Below are 15,924 nucleotides of genomic sequence, written 5' to 3' on the forward strand. Positions count from 1 at the left end.
ACTAATAAAATCATCACTGTGTAGCAGTTAATAGGGATAGTACAAAGGTAGTGAAGCCATCCAAATTTGAGTTCTTTGTGAATGAGTAGTTGACCTTCTCTCAAGCGCAGGCTTCACTATACATTAACTAGGTGTAATTATGTTATTGTAAACTTTATAATATGCTTTAAAAAGCTATTGCTATTTCTGTCATTTGAGTTGTGTGAATATTATTGATTCAGAGGAGAGGTTTCTCTGCACTGTGTTGCAGTCTGATATCTAGCAAAGGTATATCCCCATATGTTTTATCAGGGGGAGGGACAGCTCAGTGGTTTGAGCTTGTTAAACCTAGTGTTGTGAGTTCAGTCCTTGAGGGGGCCATTTAGGGATCTGGGGCAAAAATCTGTCTGGGGATTGGTTCTGCTCTGAGCAGGGGATTGGACTAGATGACCTCCTGAGATCCCTTCCAGCCCTGATATTCAATGATTATCTTACTTAATATTTATAACTTACATTTTCTATCAAACTGAGCAGTTTATTTTTGTAGAGGACTTTCTATGTTAGACACAAGGAGGACATAGTCACTTTGATTTTCCATTATATTTTTTTTCATATTTAAATACAGACAGAAATCTTTAAAAAGTTGCTTGCACAAATATAGTGCATGGGAAAAATACCACGCCAGAAGTCCTAGAGAAGGAAACTACTGGACGAGGACAGCATAGGCAGCAGAACTTCCCCACACTGCCACAGCAAAGTGCCTTAGCCCTGTTCTGGAGGATTACCAGTATGTGTGGAAGTTTAATATAGCCGCTCTTCTAAGATGAAGACAAGCTGAACAGTGAAGAGACTAGGGCCCACATCCAGCTCTCAGTGAAGTCAGTGAACACATTCCCATCAACTTCAGTGGCACTGGATCAGGATCTCGGGTGAAATAATCAGCTTAACAACATCACTCACTCTCAAAATGGGAATGACACGATTGTCAGGACAAGTAACTGGAAGTAATCCATATTACTTTCTGGCCTGAAATGTAATCAGAAATCTTCTCAATCAGACATTACAAGCCCTGATAAGATGGCATATAGTAAGTGCTTATTAAAAAGCATACTTCTGAAGTTACAAACAGAACTCTTGGTGTTTGAATCTGAAAGTCAAAAGAAGCAGAAGACTGGCCCTTTGAGTGTCCTTATGTCAGATTTTCCATCATAAATTGTTATTTTTTTACAATGCTATCTGCAATGGTGAAAATCTATCCAATCATTTGGAACCATGCATTAATAACACAGTACACACCAAAATCCATGTACTGTCACAGTAAAATCAAAGTATGCCAAATTAATTTTGTGACAATGTCAGATCCAGAAACTCCTTTACTTTTGATCAAGCAACAAAGTTCCATCTAATGGAAGCATAACACACTAAAATGTGTGCAACTGTTTTATTATCAGTGTGTTGCAATTTGGAATTTAACATTTGACTTCAAATGTTTTTGTTTCTGTAAAGCTAATATTTCATCATTGTAATCTGCATTATTAGAGTTTTCAGCAATTTCATTTAAATGTCAGATGCAGTACATAAGTGGCTCATATGAATTCTGTGCAATTCTTTTCCGCATACACACCTATAATAGTATCTGCCAAAAAATAGCCATATAGAATGTGGCGTGCAAATATTAATATGTAGTTCTAGCCAGTAATAAATGTTTCAATAACAAAAACATTTATTACATTCATTTATGCCTTTTAACACAAGCCAATTAATGGTTGCATATCTGTTATAGTCACTTGAATACTACAGTCATAGAATATGGTAGATCATGCTTGCCTGTCAAAGTAGATTTGCAAAAGGCTGTTTGTTTATGCCATTTGTTTCAGTCTTCACTCCTCTAATATTACCATTGATCAGGATCATAGAATCACATAAAAAGATGAATTAGATTAGTCAGAGGTTCTCTCTTCCTTTCCCTGTACCAACCATCCAGGACATGTCAAAGCTCCTTTTTTACTTATAGCAACTGCTCAGCCTAAACTAGAGGGGGGTATTTATGCACCTCTTCCTTTCAGATCATGGATTTCAGCTCTTTTCAGCACTGTATGTTAAAGCTGCCCTCTCTTTGGCAGCTAGTGACCACAGTCCTTAACTCTGAGTATGAAAATATCCTGTGACTGCCCCTGAGCAAGTTTTTCTACAGAATTGGCCAGGAATACAAGGATCATTGCACCACAAGAAAGCATAAATGTATGTATATAGAGGTTTCGCTGGATGCCTGCATATCAGAATGGTACCATGGTTACGAGTGCAGCAGAAAATGAATATAAATACAATCAAGTCGACACTATGACTAATAATTAATCATAAACATTCCAGTTATGAGACTGGATTCAGAACAATGTCCAGTTCACTAGTTAGTGGTTCTGGTACATCTATTCTGCACATACCGAATCGATCAGTGAGCGGAAAATTACAGAACTGGGATGTGAGAGTGGGGAACAGTATAGAGTTATACATCAGATGTGGTGCAGCCTTCCTCTCTTCTGATTGGCTGAGAGAGTTCATTTCAGTATAATTGTGCATAATTCGGGAAATATTTAATTCAGGTTCAACTCTTGAGTTTGCGTGGATTCATATCACAATGATACCACAGATCAAATTAAGCCCTAGAATATGTGTTTGCAGTTTCCATCAGCTTCAATGGGAATTACATGCATCTTAATGTAGAACTTGGCTCTGTTTCATTTCACTTTTTAAATAAGGCTATTTCAGCCAGCTGTATGAATAAAATAATTTTTACATGCTAGTTGGAGAGGCCAAACCTGGTTTAAAATATTAAAGAATTGATTCATTTTGTAAAGTAACATTATTTTGAACCCGCAACGCATGTTGGAAGAACAGCAGCCCAGAATTCATAAAACAGAAAATTACTGAAGTTTGAGAGGTCCTAATGTTAACAAGCATGGCTGTTACAAGTCATACACCTCTACTCCGATATAATGAGACCGATATAACACAAATTTGGATATAACGGGGTAAAGCTGCACTCCAGGGGGGCTGGGCTGCGCACTCAGGTGGATCTAAGCAAGTTCAATATAAAGCGGTTTCACCTATAACGCAGTAAGATTTTTTGGCTCTTGAGGACAGCATTATATCAGGGTAGAGGTGTACTGTAACACAATGCTCCCTACATTTTTATTGTTCTGATAATTTATTAGCTATTTTAAATGAATATACTGGAGAAGAACAAATATATGTATAAAAATTACTAGTGTGAATTAATCCAAATTAATTAATTTAGAGCACATGAGCTGGTTGTGGAAAAACTGTAATGAAGAGGCAATAATCCTTTACATGTCTCTGAGATGCAAAATGGGTCAGGGAACAGCTCTCATCAACAATAATGAACTTACATTTATATTGCATTTGTATCTCCACGGCTTCTAAAGTGCTTTACAAACAAAATGGTAACAACATTACTGAAATATTAACACTTCACAGTAAAAAAGGAAGTAAATTATATTATGCAAAAGTGAAGCTCCTTATTGCCACAGTAACTGGATTTCATTGCACACATATAGTGTTTTCTATTTCTGTTTTTCTAGTTAATTAATATGTTAATATGGTTTATAGACTGAATTCTCCTTCAGTTACACCAGTTTTACACCAGTGTACCTCCAATGACTTCAGTTATGCTGCTGCTGATTTACAGTGATGTAAGTGAGAGGAGAATCAGACTCTTTATCATTGGATATATACTTAATTCTGCTTTTATTTACACTGGCACAAATCTCATATAATGCCACTGATGCTTATGATGTTACTCCAGGTTTACATTGTCATAAATGACAGCAAATTTTGATCCTTAACTTTTGCAGTTCTTGACTTTTTAATTTTAATTGTGGAACATTTGCACTGACTTTTTTTTTTCAATATTGTGAGTCTCTCCTGAAAGCAGCTAGAAATGTATCATGAAACACCTGACTTCAGGTGTCAGCAGTGTTTTATCTAGCACTATCAGCAGGAAGACTGGGGAAATGGGCTTGTGGCAGATACAATATCAAACTCTGGGGAAGTCTCACTAAGCTTAAGCAAGGAGAGAAGAAGAGGGCAACGAGGATATGATAATTTGTGTGAGAAAGATACTAAAAATAAATAGCATTATTAATTCCAGCAGGGTTTGTACAGGACCACTTTGATCTACAAATATATTGATTTTTTTCTGACATTAAACGTTGTAAGACCCACAACTGATTCGATACACTTTAAGAGGATTTACATAATTTGATTAAATATAACAGTCAGCATGACAACAACAAAAATCTCCTTTATTTGCCAAGGTTTATTCATAAAGGAAGAGAGGGAGAAATTAAACAGACGTAGATTCGGGGAAGAATCACAGCAAAGCAGCTTCTTCTAGGACCACAAATTATGAAGTTACTCTTCAAAGGTAAGATTTCCCATCATCAAAGTAATTTCATTTTATGTCTAAGTTAGGTTCAGTCTAGCATTTGTACAGTGCAGTCCTGTCTCCGCAATAATAGAACTTGCTGTATTTTCTAGTAAAAGTTATAAAAAGACCGCTACATTCCAGATTAGGATTTACAGTACTTTCCAAGATGAGGTCTCTCTAATGCTTTAGCCTTCTTCTGGCTTCGCTAAATCAGGATTCCACCCCCCCCCCGAAGCGACACTAATTTATAATTATCTTGAGACAGAACTTGCCTTCAGAGTAAAATAATACAGCATAGAAAATCTATTCCTCCAGTAGATTTAATAAGAAGAAAATGATCACAAACTAGTTTCCACCTCTCGAAATATTGCCCCACAGCTTCCTAGAGACAATTTCTCTGCTGTTATAACTCCACTGACCTTAATTTGGTCCAGAGCTACTTGTTTGTGAGGAATGGAAGACCCATCTGTGAAAAATGACCCTGCCACAGTGGTATTGGTATCAAACGTCAGTGGAGGGATTCCTGCTTTGGGGCAACAAGGAGGGCAAAATTAACTCACTGAAAACATCAGAGTCCTCAAATAGATATCGATTCTACTCTTGGTATAAGGCTAAGACATTAGAAAACTAAGAATCCTGTCCAGGAGGTAGATCTTGCCCTGATGGAAGCAATATATTAGCATTATGTTTCTGAAAGCTATGCGGGGATCCTTGTCCTGCAGGAAGATAATAATATTGGTGGCAAAGCTGCTTCGGTATATTATTGTGATGCTAAAAGAAAATCCTACCCTGGAGCCAGTATATATTCTGGTATTAGAAATATGTGAATTTTGCCCTCTAGGCTGCTTCTATCTCTTCGTCCTACATTGGGGACATATGTATGTATTTCTCATTATCCTGCTGGTAAGATCATTCCACAGCAATATTTCAGAGCCTGCCTGGGAAGAACACTGTTGGGAGAGCTCTTATTATTATTTTGAATAACAATTTAGGAAATATGCTAAGACAATCTATTTAATTCAAAGAAGTGACTTTTGATCTCAAATGTCAGTGTAATAAACGGATGGTCTAGTAAACTGTAATTTTTACCCTCACAGTTTTTCCATTATAGTTTAGTTGTGCTGGAGTGGTGCCAGGGTTTGTGGCGCCCTAGGCGGGGGTCCTTCCATGCTCCTGGTTATTGGCGGCAATTCTGTGGCGGGGGGGTCCTTCCGCGACTCCCGGTCTTCGGGGCACTTTGGCGGCAGGTCCTGGAGCGAGTGAAGGACCCGCCGCAGAATTGCTGCCGAAGACCCAGAGCGCGGAAGGACCCCCCCGCCGCCGAATTGCCACCGAGGGTGGCAAAATGCTGCCCCCCCCAAATCTTAGTGCCCTAGGCGACTGCCTAGGTTGCCTAAATGGAAGCGCCGGCCCTGTAGTTGTGACAGAATTACCAGAGAAAACATTTGGTAAGTAGATCATTATATTTAATTTCTGTTTCTGGATATTATTTTTATTTATTCTTTGTATCACTATAGTGGAGCGAGTCAGGCCCTCACTGTACTAGGTACTGTAGACACATGTAAAAACAGACCCTAATCCAAAGAGTTAACAATCTCAGCATATGATGAGAGAAAACAGTTGGATGCAACAAACTGATCAGAGAAGAAAAGGAAACAGGGAAATAATTATGTTCAGTGTAGCAAACAGCAGACTCAGTCCACAAAATGCTTAGTTAATATTTTGTAGGCAACACAGCATAGGTGAGTCTCGTGTGATTTAAGAGAGGATAATACAGTGGCTTTGCAAATTTTTTTAAGGACATTTTCATGTGCAAAGAGGGCACTATGGAAGAAAGCAGCAAAAGTTTCTAAAGGAAAACTGAATTTATAGGTGAGACAGTTTGGCAGAGCAGACCTTAAAGGAAGAATGCAAAATGTAGTACGCCATATAGATTAATGAATGGACTTAAGGGGGCAAGAATGTATTTCTCAAAGGAAGAATGGAAAAGGCTGCAGTAATCAAGAGGGGGACGTATTCACAAGTGAATTTTAATAGTTAATGGTTAATGGTTTTTAATAGTCGATAACTATATTATATTATAAGGTTAAACTATGAACATGCCCTTTCAAACTTAATGCCAATTTAACAATGGTTTTGATCTCTGAGTTATAATAAAGGGTGGTGTAGATGGTTTGTGTCTAGGCAACATCCTGACTGATTTTCATTTTGTTAATTGGAAACCTGCACCGAGCCCATTACAGATATTATAAGAAAAAATGTAAAAGCATTACTAATATGTCTTTAACCTCTTGTTAAAAGCAATGTAGCTGACTATAAAACTATTTCTAATTCACATAATATATTGTCCTGGCATATGCTATAAGTATTTTGTGCACAAATATTTGTTTGATCTCTAGCATCTTAGAGCACATGCAAATTAAAGTCACTTCTCTATACAACATTAGCAAAATATAGCATTACAGTTGTCCCTTTCAAAGAAATGAGCACAGTTTAATAATTTCCCAGAGAGATTGTTTAAGTGAATTCATTCAAACTGAGTGATGGGCGAACTTCAGAAGGATCAGTCACTCAGTTTGGTTTCAGTGAGTTCCCCAAAGTTGGTGGGTCAGAATCAATGATGTGCCCTGGCTGCTTCGTTCCAGCTGAACCTGCCAATTAAAATGGTTTTGCAGTTGCTTTGAGCCAAGAGTACTGCAGAATATAGCCATGCTGTATGTTTATCTGAAGCTTATTTGAAACTTTTTTAACTAGGGAGGTTAATGGGAAGACAGAAAGACAGACACAAGCTTTTTGCACTTAAAAAACAGAAGCATCATCTTTAATGTGTCAGAAATTTATGAGAATCAATAAAGGGCCAGGGAGAGGTCTGGGTTTCTCTTCTTCCCTCAGAAGTTAGATGAGCAGGATCACTTGCCTTTAAAGATGCTTTTCCAGCACTTCTGATGGCAATCAGAAAGGGTTTCAAGATATGAGAATGGTATTCAGCATGATCCATAGGAAAGAAGGAACAATGCTTTCACTGATAGCATTGTACATTATGTACCATTCATTGATTTGTACCTTTTGATCAATAATAAATGCAGTCCTATGTAGTGCAGTCAGTAGAGCCACATACGGAGTACAAACAGACATCTTTGCTAGTTTTAGGAAAATGTGTCTCAAGCTTTCAGAGTGATTCAAGTGGGTGAAAAGTTCATAGCTGTGCCAGGAATATCAACTGGGATTTGTTTGTCAGGGAGTAGAGGGTATAACAGAGAAGCTAACCTACAGGCTTTTAATTTTTCTAAAAAAAGATTAAAGACACTAGTTATACAGGTGTATTGTACTGAAGGGAGATGTGGGATGGGGGCAGCATTAAGAATTACAAAGGGAACAACCCTAACAAAGAGGGCAGGGCTTAATAGCAAGTGATATGATGGGACCTCGTAGAAGGGGTCAAAGACAGAGGAGCAAAAAATATTTTAATGGTTGCACCCCAACATGCCATGTAAGAGGCACATTTGGGTATCTGTGTAAACAAAGACTTTGAGCAAATTGCTTCCTCATAGGGTCCATAATCTTTTTCTACATTTTCTGCTTACTCTGTTGCATATCTCCCCCACCACCTGCCTTCTACATCTCCCCTGCTCCCAACCAAAGTCCTCCTATTCAAATTTCCTGCCTGCCTCTAGCCAATCATTCACCTTTCTCCCCACCCACCCTGTGATGTTGCTCTCTTGGCCATCTCCATTAACTGACTGATGTCTGTCCTCCAACTCTCTCTCTCTCCCCCTTGCTTCTGAGCTAATGAGTTTTCATGTTCCCTTGCACTCTCCTGTTTACCTGATGTCTGCATGGACTTCCCTATAACTTGTCTCCTATCCTCTCCTCACACTTACTTGATTTATGTTCAGCCTATCTCTCAATTGACCTGAAATCCCCTTCTTACCTCATTCATGTCTGTCCAGTCCCTCCACATGCACATGTCTGTTAGCACGTGTACTGCGATAGTCCAGTACTGAAGTCAAGATGAGTTTTGCCTAAGTAAGGACTGCAGACCCTAGATTTGAAATTTCTTAAACATTTGTTTTCCTAAAATGTATTACTCTTGTACTGCAGTGTTCTCTCACTTCATATATCTGATGTCCATTCTAGGAATCTACATCATCCATTTTTAATCCCAACATGCATTTGTCCCTCTCTTTATACTGTGGGTTCATACTGTCTTTTCCTCTCCCATAACAGGATTGCAACATTTAGGCCACTTATTGGTTAGTGGCTGACAGCAGCAGTCCAAAGAGCCTTCAGGGTGGGCTTTCTGGGAATGGAGATGGTCTTTTCACCCCACAGTGGTTGGGAGAATGGTAAATATGCTAACTCCTACAGGAACAGGATAACCTAGCTGTCATGGTCTGATGCCTGTTGGTTCATGAGAAGTTCCAGTCTTTCTCAGAGCAAGAGCAGGTAGCATAACCAGTGCTGGTAGCTTGTGGCAACACAGCTGGTCTCAGTAGGCATGTGAACTTTGTCATTCAACAAGTGCTATAACTAGAAGGAAATGGGGAGCTGAAAAGCAAACTCAAAGGTTCTTCTCCTTCACAGCTATGAGGAAATCTTAACCATGAAAATATATTGATTTCATAGGAGTATTCAATATAGTTGCACCCTTTTCTGCCATTTTGAACAAAATCATGCCATAATTTGTACGTATTCCTGATTAGGTTGTCTTTCATCATCCTTTCATATAAACTAATAGCAGTATAAGCTACAAAAGGGGGTGCTTTTCTGGGCCAGTGGTTGGTAGAATCATAGAATATCAGGGTTGGAAGGGACCTCAGGAAGTCATCTAGTCCAACCCCCTGCACAAAGCAGGACCAATCCCCAACTAAATCATCCCAGCCAGGGCTTTGTCAAGCCTGACCTTAAAAAACTCTAAGGAAGGAGACTCCACCACCTCCCTAGGTAACCCATTCGAGTGCTTCACCACCCTCCTAGTGAAAAAGTTTTTCCTAGCTGAAGACCTTTGCAATGATACCTCATAATGCATATGTACCATGAATTAATGACCTATGAATGCACACGCTGCTGGGTCTCATTGCTCAAATGTGGAGTCATGTGTAAATATATTTTGCATACGATTAAGCTGAGGCAGTTTAATGCAGCAGCATGAAACAAATGATATGCAAATAATAGCCATTTTATAGCTATCACCAAAATAGAGATAAAAAACATAAGCTGACAATTAAGATTTGCTGTTTCATTTACTCTGCTATGTTTGCATTTATAGCGTAGGCAGTATAGTGAAATGACTATATCAAGGCAGCTCCAGCAAATGGGAGCCAATGCACAGAGACAGACCCCAGCTGTAGATTTTACTTTTAGTATCTCAGCATTGGTAGATGTCTGTGATGAGGTCCTGCGATCCCTTTGCTATGAAGTTAGCTAGAGAACGACACTTGAAAAAGAAAGAACCAACACCAAGGGAGTCAACTGCTCTAGACTTTATTTAAACGAGACCTTATTGAGATTTAATTGTGCGTGGTTTTACAGGGTTCCTTAAATATAGTTCCCCTAATAATGAGGGAATGGAAACTCCTTTTTCTTTTGCCCAGTCAGTTTAAATATATATTTTCCATTCTCCTTACAAACATGATTGAAAAGCTTAAGGAAAGGAGTTATTAGTTAACCTTTTTATTTATGTAAATACACCTCTACCCCTATATAACATGAATTCAGATATAACGCAGTAAAGCAGTGCTCCGGGGGCGCAGGACTGAGCACTCTGGTGGATCAAAGCAAGTTCGATATAACGCGGTTTCACCTATAATGCGGTAAGATATTTTGGCTCCCGAGGACAGCGTTATATTGGGGTAGAGGTGTAGTGTGTATGTACAAGCAATTACTTAGCTCTTTCCTGGCTGGCCAACACATTTCTTCCTTTCTTTCAAGTTGCATCATTATCTTCCTTTGCAACTTCCTATTAGCCCAGGATAAAAGGTTTTTGTGCAGGGAAGTGATTCTGCAGTTTAATCACTGCAGGTTCAGCAGTGTGCACTTTTATTTTTTGCAGGTTAAATTTTGGGAATCTTATTAATTTAATTATTTTGTGATTAATGTATTAATATTTGTAAAATGCTTTGAAAATGAAAAGCACTATAAATGCTAAGTATTATTTTAGGGTTTTTTTCTTTTTTTGCACTCTTTAAAACGAGATAGGAAAATGTCTGTTGAAAGTCTGACTAAAGACAGTTCAAAATAGACCATAATGAAGCCATAAAAATGTTATTTATTAGTGAGAGAACTGCCATAGGCTTAGAGATATATTGATTTCAGTGGAGAATAGATAGGGCCCATAAAGACCTACCTTTTCTCCTACACTTTGCTTTGAAACTGTAGTCCAATAAATGCAAGATTCTGGCAGAAGGGTGGGTGTAGCTGTGTTGCTTTCCAAACAGACATCAGTTTGCATCTGATGTATCGATGGTCTGTGAAGCTGTCAGAATTTTCTTACTTGTACTTTATATCTATCCTTTTCTTCTTCATTTGTGCTTGGACATTATACAGCACACTACTACTAGTTTATGAACTGAGTGTGTCAAATTCCGAAACTGGTATAAGCAGGTGCAACACTGCTAAAGTCAATGAAGTTGCACTGGCTTTCCTCAGGTTTGAATTTGGCCCCATATTGTGGTCTAAGAGATTGATTATTTTGAATGCACCTGCACCCATCCAATGCAATGTTATGATAAGAGACAAAGCAATTCTTCTGCTGTTCAGAAATATACATAAAAATGTGTATCTGAAGATAAAAAAATCAAAATGCAAGTCTCATGATCAAATTCCTTAATAAAAATTGATTTTAAAATCACTGGGAATTGATGAAAATGAGTTAGCTGATAAAAGCAAATCCCATTACAGTAATAGTGTGTTCTAAAACCAATCCTCCTAAGAATGATAAAACTCTTAACGGCCATGTTATAGACATCATACATTTCTTAATTAGTCACAATGGAAATTCTGAATGGAGCAGTTAGCATGATTAATCTACCTATGGTGGCAGAATAACAGTGCAGAGAGTACATATCCCAGTTTTATATTGCTTTACTGTGGTATATAAATTAAAATCATTTATACTTTAATAGGCAGAATCCCTGGGTTAAGATATGAGGCCCAGTGAAAATCTGAAGTAATAACATTAAGTCAATGTTTGGGGGAAGGAGAGAATAGAAAAAATAGGGATGAAAGAATAGAAGAAAAATACAAAAGAAAAAAATGTCAACTCATCTTAGTGATTTCTTAATTTTAAGCATGATTTGACAATTGACACATAATGGTAAAGCAAATATTTCTTTTCTTCCTTTTTTCCTTAAACTTAGAAACCAAAAGTTAGCAAAGGTTCTTAAATACACATATTCCTCTGCTCAACTGCTCTCCACTACCATGCCTGAAATAAGGGCATGGGAAGGTCAGAGTGCCATTTTACATTGATTAGAAACGAGGCCTCTCACACTGACGGCTTGGGAGATTGAGAGGTACGTACATATCCTCTATTCTACAGATGCACCCTCTATTCCATCAGCTACTTTTTTAAGATGCCTATCAATGTGGTAGCTAATCAAACACTAAGTATGGGTATTAGCACCCCACCCTGCAGAGGTTGTTGTGTGGCTTAATTCATTAATGTTTGTAAAGGGTTTTGAGATCCTTGGATAGAAAGTGGTAGGAGAAGGACAAATTATCACTACAGCTGTCCCTGTCAGCGAATCTGACCCCAACCTCAACACACTAACCCTACCCCTTATCCACTGCAGTTTGTGGGGGCTGGGACCTCATAATTTCCAGGTATCTATGTTATAAGATCAATCAGTAGCGGTATCTTGAGAGGACATTGTATGGTGTTGAAATGGACACTGTGCTCCTATTGGTAGGGCAGAAAACTGTGGATTGAAGCTACGGATATGAAAAAGATTTAAATACCTTTATGGGCTATGGCCTGAGAGGATCCTCACCCTGGTGAATGAAGGGCAGCTTCAGCTCTACCTAGGTGGTTTCTCAATTCCGTGGTGGCTGATGATTAGGGAGAACCCATGAGAGACAGACCCCAGGACCTTATACTGGAACATGTTTATGGCAGTTCTACTGCAGTCTCCTCAGGGGACTGGAGTCCAGGGGATCAAAAAGTCCTACTTGTTTATAAGCTGTGACACAATCTGCTTTTTCAGAGTACCGCTCTGCACTTTCAGGCTGCCAATTGGCCATGTCTTCCTTGTGATAGCCCAAGGAGAAACACTTCCTTTGAGAATCGGCCTAAGCCCATTCCCTCACAATCTATAGCAAGTTATTGCGCTTTTAAACTGAGGGTCTGACTCTTTCCTACATGAGAGTAGCCTTTATAGGGACTGAATTTCCATGAGTCGGTACTCACAGAATTCCCTTTGAGTACTTCTGTGAGGATGGGGTTTGCCCCCCATGGAAGAGAGCAGTGATTCCACCCCCTAAATCTGTGGATTCTCTGAGATCAACATGGATCTAGGAAATCTCCAGAGGCAGGTATCCACATGTAGGTCCCCAGCTGACTAGGCCCCCAGGTTCTTATCTTCTCTAATCTATGGCTTCTCCTGGATTACTCTCTCCAGAAATGCACCACAGTATGGAGGAGGAAGTAGCAAAAAATTGCAGTAACCAGCCCTAGCTTCCCTCATAGGTTTTGGGGGAAGGAATCTGGCAGAAACCATCCAGCCTGCTTGTTCTCAAATGCCTAATCAAAATAATCAAAGTCCCCAGAAATGGACTTCTGTAGAGTCAGACAGCAACCCTAATATGGAGTCAAGAGCTCAGCCCCACCCCAGTTGTTTGCCCCAAATCCAAATGGCTGAGTATAAACTCTGCTGTGCTCTGTGCCCATGTACAGTGAATAACATGGGGGCTCAGAAATAAAAGAGCTAAAAAACTATTTTTTATCAAGAGCTTAAATCACAGAAACTAGAAAAATGCAGCAGAGAAAATAAATGCTTACAATGAAATGGAGCAGGCAGGAGGCCTGCTGCAACACAGACCTCCTAACCACAGGAGATTTGCAGGACGACATACCCCCAGGTAAGTTATTTTCCTGACACTCTGTTCCATTGCAAGTGATAAATTAAATTTGTTGAAAAAAAGTTTCCTCCATGAAAGCAGTTCTTTAGCAGTGTCACCTTCAAAGACGTGTATACTGAATACACGGATATGAATTTACTAACTCATGCTAACCATATATGTTTGCTTCTCGGTAATTAAAATTAGCACCCTGATTATTTGCTAGAATAACTCTGAGTCACTGAAATAATCATAAAGCCCATAAAAACATGCCATTTTTACAATATCCTTTAAAAAACCTTTTAGAAATTAGTGTGTCCTATTGTTTTGTCCCTAAATTATGAAGACCCTGTGCTTAAGGTAATTTCTTTTCTTTATTCAGAATATTAGATCTACCAAATATGCATGTGGGCTCTGTCATCCTGCATACTATATTACTAACACCATGAACTATAGTTCATGGAGCTGGATTGTTGACTTCTGCTGTAAAACTTGCAGCAGCAGACTAAGAAAGAAGAAAAGCTCCCTGAGGATTGCCTTGTGGAGTTTCCATTGGAAGTGGGAACTCAGGGTTTGGCCCTCAGTGAATAAGCCACAAAGACCATTACACAATTGGAGGTGTCTCCCAGAATCCAGATCTATCCATGCTGGTGGAATTATGATAGCAATGGCGTTGTGCTGCCAAGGACAACCCCTGACTGCACCTGCTCCTAGGACTTCATTTAGAGTGGGACAATTGCTATGGAGGGGGCAGGTAGAATAGATAAGACAGCCCCAGGCTGTATTATCTTTTTCATGTAAACTCTGTGTAGTCAAATGGGGGACTCTTATTTAACAATCTTGTGTGCTGTTTCTAGCTCTTCCCAGGACAAGGATCCTAAACCTGTGGAGTGCTCTCTGCTGCGTCCTGGAGAAGGAGGCATGCTGCTGTTGAGGAGAAGGAGATCCATGAGGGAGAGGGAGTCTTCCATACAGGGAGCAGGGGGAACAATCTGGCTCATGACTATTTAGTGCTTCCAGTTGCAAAAACAAAATTAATAACTGAAAGCAAAATGCCACTAAGTAATTTGTATGTGGAAACCAAGAATGTATAATCTTGTCAAAGAAGAATACTAACTAGAATGTCAGATATTTAAAACATCCAACAAACTTCAGGTCTGATCCTGATCTCATTGAGTCAAATGGAGCAGAAGCAGGCCCAAAGGCTGTTAATTAATTGCTGTCTCTGCAAGCATTAGTCTCCTTTGCATGGGGTAGTTAAAGATTCTGCCCCTTTAGCTGAGATGTTTCTGTTGCAACAGTTAGTTTCCTGCAGATTTAACACAAATCTAAAATATCAATCCTTCCCTAGAAAGGAAAAAGTAGTAAGCCTGATTCAATGCAAAGCAGCTGGAGTGTATTGGTGAATCTAGCCCAATATGCTACCCAATGATAGTCATCTTGCATTTGATGATGATGTGAATACTGCATTTATACAGTGTTTTTAATCCAAATGGAACTCAAAACACTTTACAAGCTTGATTGAGGATTTAATCCTGCAAGGTTTTTGAGTCATAGAATCATAGAATATGAGGGTTGGAAGGGACCTCAAGAGGTCATCTAGTCCAACCTCCTGCTCAAAGCAGAGTCCCCTCTGTTCCCTTTCATTTCATCAGCACTGAGGCTATGTCTACACTACAGCATAAAATCGAAATTACTAAAACCGGTTTTATAAAACCGATATTATAAAATTGATTTTATGCGTCCACACTAGGGCATATTAATTCGGTGGTGTGCGTCCATGGTCCTAGGCTACCATCGATTTCCGGAGCAGTGCACTCTGGGTAGCTACATTAAAGGAATGAGACCAATAATTTCGATTTCCGTCCCCACTAACCCTAAATCGATATAGTAATATCGATTTTAGGGTTACTCCTCTTGTTGGGGAGGAGTACAGAAATCAATTTTAAGAGCCCTTAAAATCGATTTAAAGTGCCTTGTAGTGTGGACGGGTACAGAGTTAAATCGATTTAATGCTGTTTAAATCGATTTAACTGTGTAGTGTGGACCAGGCCTGAGTGTGCTTAACAGTTCGCAGGAAGTATTCAGTATCATGCCGGTTTTTGTTGTACAAACTAAGCACCTGATCTTGCTAAATATTGAAACCCCTCAACTAAACATCTTGCAGAAAATACCAAACTTCTCACAGGCCAGGGTCCTATAGACATTGGTCCTGACTCTTCACCCTGCTAAACCAGTTTTACACCAATGTAACACAAATCATCTCAAACTTGACAAAACTGGTGCTGGGGAGAGGTGAATCAGGCACATCATCCTGAAGTCTTTACTCCATGCACTGATTTCAATGGAGGTTTTACCTGAGGAAAGACTGCAGGATCATGCCTTAAAGGTCATATTCTATCCCTGCTCCACTCAAAAATTTCATATTCATGTAAAGTTTG

The 15,924-nt window shown here is 39.1% G+C and overlaps 1 protein-coding gene across 1 annotated transcript in view; it reads right to left on the reverse strand.

Moving 5' to 3' along the window:
• The window catches only part of CTNND2 (catenin delta 2), a 1,223,799-nt gene that overhangs the window by 51,464 nt on the left and 1,156,411 nt on the right, over positions 1-15,924 (reverse strand).

The sequence above is a fragment of the Gopherus evgoodei genome, chromosome 2 (assembly GCF_007399415.2).
Source record: "Gopherus evgoodei ecotype Sinaloan lineage chromosome 2, rGopEvg1_v1.p, whole genome shotgun sequence".
Lineage (NCBI taxonomy): Eukaryota > Metazoa > Chordata > Testudines > Testudinidae > Gopherus > Gopherus evgoodei.